The sequence below is a fragment of the Danaus plexippus genome, chromosome 5 (genome assembly GCF_018135715.1).
Source record: "Danaus plexippus chromosome 5, MEX_DaPlex, whole genome shotgun sequence".
Taxonomy (NCBI): domain Eukaryota; kingdom Metazoa; phylum Arthropoda; class Insecta; order Lepidoptera; family Nymphalidae; genus Danaus; species Danaus plexippus.
The window spans coordinates 5,144,493-5,159,707 of record NC_083539.1 but is presented as its reverse complement, the minus strand read 5'-3'; the positions used below and the strand labels follow the sequence as shown (position 1 = coordinate 5,159,707).

The following is a 15,215-nucleotide window of genomic DNA, read 5'->3' as shown; positions in this document are numbered from 1 at the left end:
TTATCAGTGACGTCTATCGAAAAAATGCAGCCTGCATTTATCATTACGCAACCTCTCTGAACTAACGAGTTATTAACTATCAGTTGTAATGATTTGATGTCATAATAAATTTTATAGTTAGCTGAATAACTGTCAAGTTGCTTTCTGTACAATTAAAAAAATCTTTATCTTTCAATTAATACTGTTTTATTTGTTCTATAATAACAGCATTCATTCTGTATTTTTCCTTTTGTTTATTCAAAAATAAATAAAGTGGTATAGCATTTCAAAGTAAATAATTTTCTACCACCACGAACTTCCTCATCGTATACGTTTTAGTTTCAACAGAACATTTCTAGATTGAATTAATTTCACTCAAGTAAACATTGTATTTGGATATCTTGTGACAGTCACGCCAAACGAATATACTTAGATGTCGGTAGTTACTAATTGGTAGCAGTAAATTCTCCACAGTACGGTATGCATACGACCGGTCTAGACTAACGGACCTCTAAACTCATTATCGAACAAGTAATCATACAAAGTACCCATGAACCTCACGCTCCCGACACCAAGCTATAATATTTATTTATTCTCTCATAAGTATCATAAATGTTGATGGAAGTGAAAAGCATTTCAATTATACGACAAAATATTAAAGACTTCATTAATAGATATCTGACTATATAAATGCATCAAATATTTGCCTCATATGAAAGATTAAATTATTAACCAGAATATAATTTGATAACTTTATTTATATTTTGTACTCAGATAGTTATAAATTTATCGAAATCTATTTACGGAACAAATAATTTAATGATATTACTTCCTGACCTTTATATTATTAATTGCATAATTATTTTTATGCCACATGCGACTCATAAAGGGCATTTGAGCCCGCGGCCAACACGAGTCTCCCTCCGCCTTCCTAGCACGGCGCTATTGTTCCCGGGGCTTTATCAGCTTCAACAACGGCACTGCATACTCCTTATTAAAATATATATATATATATATAAAGCTATCGACCCATTTCCTCTTTCATATTTTAAGCTATTCAAAAGTATTAGCTGCGGTCAGTCTATCATTATGTATGTATTTAGTTTACCTCTCAACTGCCGTTTCTTTGGAGTTATACGACTGGGAGCCTTGTACGTGCATAGCCATAAATTCCTAAAAGCAATAAACTATAATCACAAGTTCATTGTCTCTAGCAGTGCTCCGTTATTTAACAACTTTCAACGGTCTGCAGTTTTGCACGCACTACGCAAATGCTTGACACAAAGTCCTGGGTCATCTTGGTAACATTAAGCTAATATGTAATTGATTGGTTTCCCTGTGTACGGGAGACGCGGTGTGTGTATCCCGTCCCATGGACGACTCATGCAAAAACACTAATGTTATAACGGTTTACATCTCTTCCGGCATCACGAGTATTCTCAATAATAGTTATTGATTTTTGATAATTCAAACAACAAAATTCAAATCGATTAAACAGCACTTGTGACCCACATACCTAATGCGCCTTTTTATTTTATGTGCTTAACAATCCATTAACTGAAGACCATTTCGAATGAAAAAAACCGGATGTCTATAAAAAGTACAGTTTGAGAGAAAACTCCATTATATTTGATTGGCATGAAACTGAATGTGAGGAGGTTGTATTTTAAATGTAAAGTAAGAACCGGTTCTAATTAATCGTCATTGCTCTTAGAACTCTTTCCAAATTCCCTTATTAACTTTATCACATCAAAAATGCAAATTAACAATTCGGTATACAGTATTTGTATTAATTTTATTATTATATACATATTGTAATATAAATTTATTATTCCACATAAAGTGGGACATCGAAATCGTTTATGCCACTCAATAGCACAATGTCTCATTATCCAGCACTTGTCGCTATTAGCAAGTGATCTACCATTTACAATATTTATATAGAGATGTTGGAATCGTGTTGTAATTTTTTTATTTGTCTTATTCTTTCAAGATATTTTTATTCACTTATAAAATAAAAAAAATCAATACGTAGGCCGATTCATGAAAGTATATTAGGTTGTTGGGAAAAGAAACCTCAAACATAATAAAGAAAGATTGTCGCGGAAGTTTAGATTTAGCATGTATTGTACCGGAACTGTCCTGCTTTTATTTTAAGTGGAGCTCTGTTCTGATCGGTGTTGAGACGCGAAACGATGCCAGCTCGAATCCCGTTGGTTCGGCCATAACCGCCCACCGCACGGATCGCGCACGCGTAGAAAAAACCGACCTACATAAAGATGTCGCGCAATGATAATATTGGATGGACACTTGACAAGCACGCCGCCTCGACGGTCGCGATATGTTTATCTACCTTTCGGATCGAGCACACCGCGGATGTCCAATTATGCCAACTGAGACACAACTTGGATGGGATGTCATTTAAATAGAATGCCTTATACTATATCATTTCTTTGTATTATTAAACTTATTATATTTATAGTTTCCCATAAATTCGAGAAATGATTAAAACTGAACCGTCTCCGGTAATTAAATAATTATAGAAATGTTCCAATAAGACTTAAAATTAATTATGATGGAGTAAGTTAAATTTACCGTTGTATTACAAGTAATTGTAACATTAGTTACCATGAAATGTTCGCGTATGATCTTTTACGTTAGATGTTTCTGTGCCTAATTGCTCTCACTAATTACATATAAGTATTTACCTCCGAACCGTAACCATACATTATAGCTCTATTTATTTGAAAACAGTTGGTAAATTATAATTAATTTAACGCAAACAAATTACAGTAGTTTATAGATTAAACATAACAGAAAGTAAATTAGGTTTCAGGAAATCTAAGCGACTCGAACGGAGAGTGACTGCTTGCCGTTTCTTACAGTCGCCTCGGGTTTGGTAATGTCTGGACATTTCCTGTATAACATGCTCGTATTTATACAGTTCATACTGTTAGCTGTTACTCTAAATTAACATAAATTCTATTTAGATTTAAATCGTTCCTTGATCAGGAGGGAGCAATGAGGAAACAATATAGTGGGTGATTGAATGCATTGGCAATTTCGATCTCCTGCTTCGCCATCGCGATCTATACTGTTTGTATTGTTATTTCCTGATAGACGATTATTCTATATTGATTGCTTCCCTATACCTTCACTATCAGATATGATCTGATTGCCAATGAAGACGATTTTAAGACATGGCATAAGTGTTTATATCTCATATAATTGAATTTCTGCATTCCTTAAACTGATATACCAATACATTTAATGTGTTGTCATTAGAGAAATGTCATTATTTATGTATATGATTAAAAGTGACTTCCTTGAAATACATTTTTTCAATAAAAAAAATAACATTGACGACTTTTGCCGAAGTAATGCAATACTCGCGAAAAATATTTAATTAATATTAATGAAGCATTGCTATCTGGTGTACTACTTTCATGAGAAAGTGGGTCGTATTTCGGGAAACGGTAAAAGTAACAGGATGACGTTGATGGACCGGTTACGCATATTGGAAACTTAAACCTCAGTTTAATATATTCAGGATGTTATCTTATAAAAAATACGAAACGTTTAAATATTATACATTTCAATCAAATCAAATTACTTTATGAAATTTTATATTTTAACCGTAACAAAAATATTTCATTATTTACTACTTTTTCATTCATGGACTAAAGTAACTGTATACTCACAGTAATAATTTAAGAATCGTTTCATTATTAACATTTGTTTACATTAATAACTCTCCATAAAAACCTTAATGCATATCGTCATCAGTTACATAATGATTGCTACATGTTTATAATGAATTTTGGGTATCGCGAGCCATGCAAGCATTGCCAGAAAATCTAACTGTATCTGTCTCTTATATTTACACTTCGTTGATTTTAAGTTCATTATTCTTTTGAGTCATTTAAGGTAATTTGACATAGTTATATCGTTGTATTTTTACCGTATGCTTTACAATTACATCACTCTAAAATATATGTACCACACAGGATAACGGTATTTTAAATAAAAAATATAACAAAACTAATTTCAATTACATTTGTGCATTATGAGTAGGCAACATATTATTTTCGTACATGTCTATAAGTGCCTCCTCAAACGCTAATAAGACATAATGACGTGTTATTTTTGAAGATTCACGAATTCCGATCACCAAAGAATGAAGTCGTGGGTTACTGACCTTAAGCTCCCCAAAAGCTGTCCACTAACCACCGCCGTCTATCTGTTAAACAAACGAAAGAACTATAATTAATAACACGTTACTCATAAATTTCTCTGTAATGGTATATTAGTATGTCAGTTTTATAGCGATTTATTAAGGTAATACATGTTTTACTCCGATATTTCTAATTAATTTGAAACTGTATTTTTATTTATTATTATCTATAAAAAAAATTGAGCGCATTGTATTGTAATAAAAATAAATGTTAAGATAATTTTTTTATGAAGATTTTCTTACAAACTAACTGTTAGGTATAACTATTGCTCATTAACCATCATGTGTTTAAATTTTTTTTTTTTAGAATCGAAATAATTTACTGATAAGAATTTTAATTAGTAGAAAAGTACCTGCAATATTTAAAGCAAAGATAGAATATTTTTATTAGTTCTTATTGTAGCTATTAAATTAAACATAAGTTGACTAAACGTTATAAATACGTAATTGTAAGTCTAATGTACATTTTCACTTTGTATTCACCTCTACTACCTTCCTGAGAAAAAATAACGACTGATTTACATTTAACTGTAACACGAAAACCGCTCTCTTGTACGGCGGTAGAATTAAATATATAAATACTTTCAAAAATAAATTGTTTTGCTGCTTTGTATTTATATGCTCTGCCTGTGTGAAATGTCAACAGATTAAATGGTAACCATAAATTTTATTATCTTTAATCTATTTCTAAACAAGAAGGAAGGAATATATAAGGGATAGATGATTCATGATGTAATGTATAATAATTGCAAGTTGCATATTTATTTTAAGATAATTATTTCTTTATGAAGATGAAGGCGTGGAAATGATGTATTGCAAGAAGCCGCGTTAGCATCTAGCGATGACAGGTATATCCTAACACCTGATCGTGGTTACGCCACTCGCAACCCATCAGTCAATGTCACGATGATGCCGAGCAATATTCTCACGTGAGCAATACGAGGAAGTGTTTTATCGCTATTACTTTAAGAAGCCATTACCGAAGACGCTCTCCTCTTCCGATGTTCGCTGTTTTAAAGTAGTTTAATCTGAGGTTGTAAATTCGCGTTAGATAACGGCAGCTGGACTAAAACATGCGTGCCCGAGCATGATTCGTTCCTTTATCTATCATGTTATCAGAATTAATTCACTTTGTTGTAACATGTTGTGTATTTTAAAGTCAGAATCTCCAATATATGTAGCTGTTGGGGATATGAACCGAGAGCGCAGCGGTCAGTGACCTACAAATATTGACTCATTTGGAAGATCGCGACTTAAATAAACAAACACTCTTGGCTTTACTTTCATTTTGATGTTTTTGTTCTATTTGGTTATATTTATAGTGATATCTTAGACGTTAACTGTTATTTTATTAAAGCCTTCCTTTATCTTCCTCCACTAAACCTCTCTACAGCTGTCCCCCACGCATTACTAGTTTGTCTTGCTTGTGTCCTCGAAACCTTAAATTTACCTATTTTACTCGAGGAGTTGTTGAAAACGATAATAAATAAAAGGCATCCTATTATTAACAAATGTCAGAATAGAAAAGCAACCTTGCACAATAGTAAAGTAAACCACGTTTCCTACACCACCTTCATATTATAGTCCACATAATAAATTTCGGACCTTCAGAATCCTGTATTAAACTATCACATGTAATCATACCCATTTTGTTATAACCATACCAAAAAGTATATATAATATTTATTTATATTGGAATACGTCTTTGGAGAAACAAACAAATGTTTAAAAGACGTAATTTTTTTGTTTACGACTAAAAAGGAACATCGAAAAATCTTATATTATTGACTCGTACATTTCTTAAATATTTCTATTGTAATAATTCTTCTGACTGAATGCGTTCTGTGTCATCTCTATTTGTGATATTTTCCGTGACGGTTGCCAAGTGAAACTCTTTAGAGAACTCTTTTATCCAACTTAATGCGTACTTTTTCGGCTCTTGTTCGAAATCCTACTATGACAGCCATTATAATTCCGAGTGAATATGCAAGTGTACAAAGAAGGTATTGTGCTCCCTATAAATATTTATGAGGAAATACCTATTTTCTAAACACGTGGGTCGGTGGATACGCACGACGCTGTCGGCCTAATTGGATATATTTAGGTGCAAAATTAGTAGGACGTTTAAGAAGATAATCCTCTCTTTTCTATAAACTTTCAGGATCCCAAATGCATATTTTAGAAATTGCAATTGAACCTTATCTTAGATACCTTCAAGTGCAATGTTATATAACGATAAATACTGGGACGATAGTAATCCTACTTTCTCTTAACTAGTTTCTTAAGGCCACCTCAAGAAAGTAAAACCCCGCTATGTTAGCGTTCGACGACTCGCCTCGTGTCCTGTTGACATACAAATTACTATGGTAAATTATTCTGGGATGCTGAAAGACATCTCGGCACACATTGCACTTGTTTTTATTGTTATTATATAATGTTTTCATAATTTTATCAAAATAACCATAAATAATTAAAGTATGTTAACCATTTACGTTCTCAAAATGTTTAACGTTGAACATGTTTAACTGGTGTTTACAAAGTAAGAAAGATACTGCAACCTTAATAATTTGTATGGTGTATGTAGAACGTAACTCTGTGGCTACTACTTAACTTTTCTGTTCTGGCTTGACCTTTGACTTCCATAGCCTTCATTCTTGATGATTTACTATTAAGGGAATCATTTGTCTCGTAAACTAAAATGTAAATTATTGCACGCTTGTACAGCATTGTAAGTTCTGATGTTCAAATCCAATAAAGATACTTGAAATGAAATAAAATAAAAATTTTCACACGAATGAAGTATTGATACAGAATTGAAATCCAAAATTAATTCGAAACATACTACGTATAAGTATTTCTTTTTATTGCCTTGGAAACCAGGAAACACAAACAAAACAAGACATAGGAGATAAAAACGATTGGTTTGATTGAAGTGAGACATCCTTTAGAGCTAGTGCATGGTTGACACAGTTTTAGGACGTTCCGTTTGTTAGTTTCTTCGACGACATCACGTTTCCGATGTTTTGCAATAGCTTATTGAAGTCATGATGTGACCTTAACATTGTTCTTTACGATTGTCTCTTCATTGGTTCAAGCATTGACATTTCAATACGAAGGTGAGTGTAGGTCGAAGCGTGAAATGAAGCACGGTGCAAGACACTAGGAAAAAATTCTCCGACAGTCTGTTTCCTTGTCAAATGTTTGAATAAGTACTCTCATTTCAATTATCCGAGTAGTCCAGTTTTAAATGTAAATGATGTCATTTGCACCTGATATGCATTTTATGTATTTAATAATTTATTTATAGTAACCCTACAAAAATGTCGTTCCAATCCAATTTAGTTTTAATATCTTGCCACGATATCAGCTACAATCCGGAAACTTATTGACAAGCTACCGTATTTAACTCATGCTCGGTTGAATTTCTGGAATTGCCTTCGAAAACTTATCGCGTTGGTGTTGACTTAAATTTGCATCTACTATATTCTAGTCCTTGTCGATGGTAGGTACCCACGATTTAACGCTGGTATTAATGCATTATTCAAAGGGGTTTTCATTAGGCTGTCTCTATCGGCGCTGAGGATCGCGCTCTCGTTAAAATGTGTGGATGGCATGATGGCTATTCTTATCGAACTAAACACTCACGCTAAAAAATGACAATGAAATTCAAAGAGTTTGCATATTTGTACTCCTCTACTGCGATTATTATTGCCAACGGCATTTTATGTGTGCTAAACACTTTTAAATGGTGATCTTTTAGCAGACAACATCCATTTGCTAAATCGTAAACTTGGAAAGTTTCTCAGAATCATTAATATTTTGCCCCCTAACGAATCATTAATAACTGAATTGTTAACATCCGTTTCAACTGATTATAATAACGTTTACTTTCTAATTTACCAAGAAAACATTTTTGTATTTCTTTAGTTTTAATTTTTTATATTGAAGTAAACAACCCTTAAATTATTATTAAAAGAATACAGTCAGAAAACGTACAGAGGTTTTGCTTCGAATCCTTTGTGTATTGGAATCAGTACAAGAAACTCACGCTGTACTCAAATTCACCGGACAGGTTTATCAACACATAACTTCGACCTCGCGGATACGGTTTACTTTCTACATAAATGAGTTCAAATCCCGTTTGTGGTGACCCATTTTACTAGTTTACATAGTCTTGCAGGTCAGGCTGCAAAGCCAAAGACAAATGCAAATTTTACTGGAGTTGATGACGTAGCACTCTTTGATGATAATTGATACAAAAAGGTCAAACTTAGCGTTAACTGCAATTATTTTATTTATTTACTACTATTAATAGCACTAGTTAAGTGTATTTGGTTAATAGTTTGCCCATGGGCCAAATAACGTTATTGAGTCTGGACACGCATGGTCTTATCTTTAATTTAAACGACAGCGGCGACATAAGATATTTAAAACCCACGCCCCCGATGTTGATCCAATGTCTTCAAAGACTATTCTATACATATTATTATCGTAAATACAGTTTTATGGCTATTACGGAATCGTTCTTAAATTGGGTGCAATAACTTTACAATCCCTGAAATGTAATTAGATTAAAAATTACTGTTTTCACAGCTAGCCAATCGATGGTATTTCCATGTTTGTAGCGTAAGCCAAGATTTCGAATCACCTGATACCGGACTAACTCTTTGCGACAGTAATGTAAACAATGAGTTACACTGACCGGGTTAGCATTGAATGGCAAATGTGCGTGGAGTTTTACCGAGTAAAAATATGCCATTGATGCAAGCGGCGTGCGTGCGCTGGTAACGGTCACCGCAAACCGAATAAGTGGTTTAACATCGTACGTGGAATGATAATGTTTAGTTATAAGTTGACATGCAATTCTTTTGCTGGTTTAGTATCTGACGCGTCTTGTAGACCTACTTTCTTAATCTTTTTAAATATCAAGTAAAAGTTCTTGTTTGTATCTACATATCTTTATATAGCTTATTATTAAAATATTGTATAATCAAAAAAAAAATGTATAATATTAATACTAATCAGATATAAAATATAACATTAAAAACACTCACGCAATCTTTTTGTATTCTATTCCTTCAATTGTAAAGCACGCCGTAAACAATATTATATAATTCAAAATAGAACTGTATTAAACGTTAGAGAACCATTTGGCACCGTTACAGCGATACTTTCATAAGGATACCGTCTAGTGAAATAAAGAAAGGTACGTCATTCTAATCAGAAACGGGAAATCCGATCGTGCCCCGAGCAGTCCAATAGCCAAGAATGATCTAAACTATTTTCCGTTGCAATAATAAAATAACGTAAATTAGGATTACATTATATTCATCTCACTTGATCTTCTACTAGCTTCGTTCTTATGTAAATGTCATTAGCAGGAAAGTTTACTTACAAGTTCTCGAGATCTTTAGCATCATGAGTGAAATTAGAAAAGGCTGGCCGCTAGATGTAATAATAAAGTTCACGCAAGTAAATTCACAAAAAGTTCGCTTTCGAGATCTGTCAGCTGCTTTCTCCGCTGAAACTTATTATTAACATATGCACTCTTCCTTTCAAGAGCGCTAGTTTTGATTTATATCATAATTGGAGAATGACATTTGTCTTTTTCTTAGTATAATAGCATTATGTTATTTTTATGTGATGTACGTATTATTATAATTTTTTGTAATTTGATTTTTTGACGCTGTAATTTTTTGCGTTTATAACAAAGTAATAAATTACAATTCTTTCACGTCCGCATCACGTTCAAGTTAGACGACATTATCTACTGCAAAAAATACGCTGGAAATCTAATAGGGTTTGTGGCGAACAGGTTATTTTTTTACTTTTTAGTTTCTTTTACGAAAGACCGAGCTATGTAACGTTAGCGAGCGAAATCATAGCAACCCTATATTACTGTAATAACTTTGAAACGCCCTTCTGTCATTATTCTTGCACTTTTCCATAGCATCTTCAGGCGGTGTTTTTTAAATGAATATTATTTTTTCATTTCATTAATAAAAATTAAACAATTTTATCAAATAAATTCATTTTTAAGAACTAAATTTACTGCCGAGAAATCTTTGAAATTTGTATGATTCATAATTTATTACTCGTAACAAGAAATCAAATGTCTGTCGTGTCGTGATGTTATTACACTACGTTACTGTAATTATGATTTGCATTATTAATGAGAACGTAATAAACTCTATTCACGGAATGCAGTTGGAAGTAATAGCAACGCGTCATAAAATGAATACGAATGCAGCGATCATTGAGATTGATAGAATGGGAATTCAACTATTATATTGTCTTCTGATTACACCTTAGATGGCCAACTTCTTTTATCATGGACACGGAATTGGCTTCAATAAGTGTAATGACTAATTCGGTATGATTATAGGAAAAGTTGAGTGTATGATTGATTCAGTTATTAATCCTTATCCGAACTGCTATATATGTCTTACCTAATCATATATATCCTTCCATTAATTTCTTTACGTACAAATGTATCATTTAAGTTAGCAATGATGGAATGTCATTCATAGTCTTCATAAGAACGTTCAACTGTTACATAATTACAAGACCCTGGAGTTACAAGAAGTGTTGTCCCTTCTTGGTTATGTTCCTGTTCTCGTGTGCTGCGTTTATTGTAATTACGTTCACAACCACTGACTTCATGCTATCGAAATAAGGTGATTGAGCTAGACACCTTGGTGGTGCTTGTCTCAATCATACTTAGGTCTCATTTCTTACACTTCTCATGCGATCATTAAACATCAAAGAAAAATAATCTAAAAAGACACCGACTATTTATTTTCTAACACTTAATTGCTGAGTCCCACATCCCGGTACTGAATAGATTAATTACGCCATAAACATTGCAGATATTGCATTGGTAAACACACCTGCGGTAGTAAATGTTTATTGATTAAGTTAAGGTTATTCATTGTAGGACGCTATCTAAATGCATTGATTTTAGTGCGGGCTAATAGTTTTTCGATTAGCTTTTCGATAGTACACCGGGTAGATCTGTTTGGTTTACTGGCAATATCGGTCTTGGAATCGTAACTTCTTCCCACATAATTGGCGTGTGGGCGCGGCGCTGGCGTTATCCCGATCGCCGCCCACCGACGAAGTGACTCTCGATTAGATAGACCCTACCCGCGACCCGTTGACACCTCCCTACATTCTATCCGAGTTATCTAAACTTCATTACAATCTCTATTTAGAAAGATAGTTAAACCAATGCCAGATTGGATTTCATTCCTTATGACGTATTAAAAAATTATAAACACCGGCTTCTCTAACGCATCCGAGATTTTTATTGTTTATTAGAATTTTATATCTTTTTCATTAAATCTTCTAGTTGCTTTAATTGTTGAAATTAATCTTCATAAAACTTATTGCATTTCCTCGGTATTTAATTAATTTTATTGCATTTTCACCTTTTTCTTACTTACATATCTCAGATAGTAAAATACATTCGCCTTCTGATAAATTTTAAATCATAATATTAGCAAACATTCTTTCACATCATTAGTTGTGTTGTACTCCACTATTTGATATTCTAAAGGAGATAGATGGTCGGCTGTTCATCAATTTTGTATTGTTTCCGAAGGCAGGGCTTATTATCTCTTCAGATAATATCAAATCGCCTTTTTCTGCTCCTTGTGACTGAATTGTATCCACAACTAAATTAATCGAAGCCAATGATGATAGGTTTGCTCGTTTATCCCACAAGGATAAATATAGATAATAATCTTGTAGAAACCGTTAGTTTAGATGTGAGATCGCCTATGAGGTGTTTACGAAAAACAATCAAGTATTTCCCTGTGGGTTATTGTAAGTACTCCTCGATTTCTTATACATCATAAAAAGTGTGCAAATGAACTCATGTTGATATTAGAAGATAATTGGCTGTTTACCACTTTCTTATACAGGGATAATTATTATTACATTATTATAATATGTACTTCATTTATTTGTGAGTCATATTGAAAATAATGTTTGAATTACACTAACATTGAATAGATATTATCAACCATAACTTTGAAAATATCTATCTAAAATAGTAGTTGCTTTTTGTGGCATGTGTGCGGCCATACGATATGAGAAATGATTCTTGCTTTACACCTTCTTGTTAGTACTGACAGAGAACGCCTCGGAGGCTTTGAACGCCTTTTTGTTGTAAATATTCAATATATCTTTAAAGTACTGAGTATTATAATATTGTTGTATTTTAAATAATGCATTTCGTTGAATTTACATACAAGATATATACATCATCTTATTAAGCGAAATACGTGAAATGTGAGAACATTAAATCAAATTGTAAAACTATTTATGTTTTCTGAGTAAAAATTTATATTTTCGATTTATTTCTTTTTACTATAAATTTTTGCTAATATACCAGGTAAAATGACAACATAATTTGTCTGGACTGCTGTGTAGGGTGGCGAGCGGGCGGACGGTGCTTTAAATGTAGAGATAAGTTAACAAACCATTAGCAATATATTGCTAAACATCGGCATGTTAAAGTCGCTTAATTAGATATACGCCTCTATTATAGAATTTTCTTGCATAGATTATTGTAGCAAATATAAAATAGTATAAAGTTTTACAAACAAGTTGTGTAACGCGCTCCTAAAAATAATTCGGTAATACAAGTTTCACATTATTACTTAGTTTAACTTTATTAAGACACTCCTTTTTAAAAGTTAGTTTGTTTAATTTCATTAATACGCTAACGATACTACTAATATGTATGGTGCTGCTATAGTACTATTTCATTTTTGGTGTAATTCTTCATTCGTTGCAAACTAAATAGATTAAGAGTGTTGAATATGAGGGTCACATACAAACTATGTGATTTGAGTGTAAAGTGTAAAGCTGTTTACTTTTACCGCAAAGTCATCTCGGATACGTAAACTCCTGACTAATTTACGGATCGTGCGTTTCGGGCTGCGGTCACACGGACCGCAACCGAATTCCGCTAACGTGCAATAACCCTACGCCTACGAGACTTCAAATCGAGATCTTAATAAACAAAACTGACGGTCAATATTCATATAATATGTTCAAGTTCATACGTGTCATCTCTTACAGTGACTACTTACTGCAAATGACCGCAAAACTATTATACGGTTGACATTCTAAAGCCATATATCTGTACACCGTTAAATAGAAGTAGGGTATGCAACATAATTTCAAATAGTTTATATTTAGGTTTTTCGTCTTAATTAATTCCAGTCACCACGCTTGATATTTCAATAAAATATCTTATTCGAGTTATCTCATAATAAATCTTTATATTATAATTACTAATATTTTTTGTTACATTTTTTTACTACATACAATGACTAGGTTCTCTTAAACAATGCTTTTTATCGCATGGAACGACAAAAAACAGATTACTGTATGATAATATTTTAATTACTCCCAGGTTAATTAGGTGGTGTCAGATTATGTTAAACAAAGATTATTCTCATGATAGAATTAAAGTTAAGAGAACGTGACAATGGTGTATATCAATAGATCATTAGCTATCTGTTTTCATTTACGGTGTTAGTTGTTTTTCGCCGGGAATGCGATCGCGACCGAGATCATAGCAGCTTTGTGCTCTTTGACGCCTGCACTTGAGTTATATAATGCGTTTACCGTGGGAGTTGGAAGACAGGCCGTTATTGAGGCACGCCGCCGGTACCGTTTCCTCTGTGATTTCATTAGAAAAATCACCTGTATCAATTCAAGAAAACCCTGCACTACCTGCTAAATTATGAAAGCAACAATTGTCACCTCGTTACCCATTTTAGCTCACACAATATTCGGATATAGTCTTAATGCAGGCCGCTGCAAATAAAATAAAGTTCCCGTTAATATCTAGGACACAGATAACAATATACCACTAATTTCACGGATTTTATCTCATCTCTAGAGTGCGATATCGGATAATTGTCCATGATTTTGCTACTAATTGTAATGATACGCATTTTTTGTTACATCGAGATTTATACCGATTTTAAATCCTTACTCTTTTTTAATAAAAAAACTCTTCTGAAATAGTATATAGTGGCACTTAGATAGGAAACAGAGTTACTACTTTTTTGCTATTACCATATGATTTTGGTGTGTTTTAGTTTTGGGAATTAATTTGTGGATATGTTGATATTTGGTCATAACCACTGTAACGATGACTCACATGACTCCGGCTGCACCTACGCTACCTTTAAAAAAGTTTGTCTAAACCTGTCCCACTTTATATGGCCTCAAGTGTTACTTTTTGCAAACGATAGATTTTCGCGGTAAAATCTGGGACAAGGTACGGTTATATGTTATCGTAAAGGTTAATTTTATTGGTGACAGTTTGTTTAGCGTGGATTTCTCATCGTGATTTTCAGATTCTAGTGTAAATGTCTAAATCACAGTTTCCAAGTCAATGACCCGCATTGGATCCTCAGCATCAAATCACTTTTTTTAGGTCTTAGAAATATATACAGGTTACAATTGCCTTTTTAAATATTACTCTTCTAGTCACATATGTGTATTTAAGTAGGTAGTTACTTTAAAGGTGGATATTTACTATTTAGATATAAGCATGAATACTCAAGTTACAAGTAATACGTGGGTTCCAATTGTGGCTGCACCTGCCGAACGAAATACTACTAGATAAATTCCGAAGACTGGTTAAGCGCAGCGTATGAAGAACAAACACTTGACCGCTATAACAATGTCTGAGTCCTTTTTATTATATTTCTACAATGGTATATGAAATTTAAAATGAACGAAAAAAATTTTCTTTGCTAATATAAATTAAGTGTCAGAACGAAGTTAAGATTGTTAAGTTAAAACGTTGCTATGTAAACTAACAAAATTGAATTTTATTTTATATATTACCAAAAAAAAACAGCAAGTATATTTTTTATAAACCGCCCTTTATAAAAGCGATACGGGCCGTTGAACACAAACCCCCCCCCCTTCATCCTCCTCTCTTGTGTAATTAAAATCCTTCATAGAAAGC

The 15,215-nt window shown here is 33.0% G+C and overlaps 2 protein-coding genes across 7 annotated transcripts in view; one reads left to right on the top strand and one right to left on the bottom strand.

Moving 5' to 3' along the window:
• Positions 1 to 15,215, top strand: part of LOC116768883 (autophagy-related protein 16) — a 104,259-nt gene that overhangs the window by 28,396 nt on the left and 60,648 nt on the right. The gene's annotated exons all lie outside the window — the stretch shown is intronic.
• LOC116768882 (uncharacterized) overlaps positions 1 to 15,215 on the bottom strand; it is a 31,676-nt gene that overhangs the window by 13,424 nt on the left and 3,037 nt on the right. The window contains exon 2 of the mRNA XM_032659748.2: positions 4,178 to 4,219. The gene's annotated coding sequence lies outside the window, so the exon portion shown is untranslated. The remainder of the gene's footprint in view (positions 1 to 4,177; positions 4,220 to 15,215) is intronic.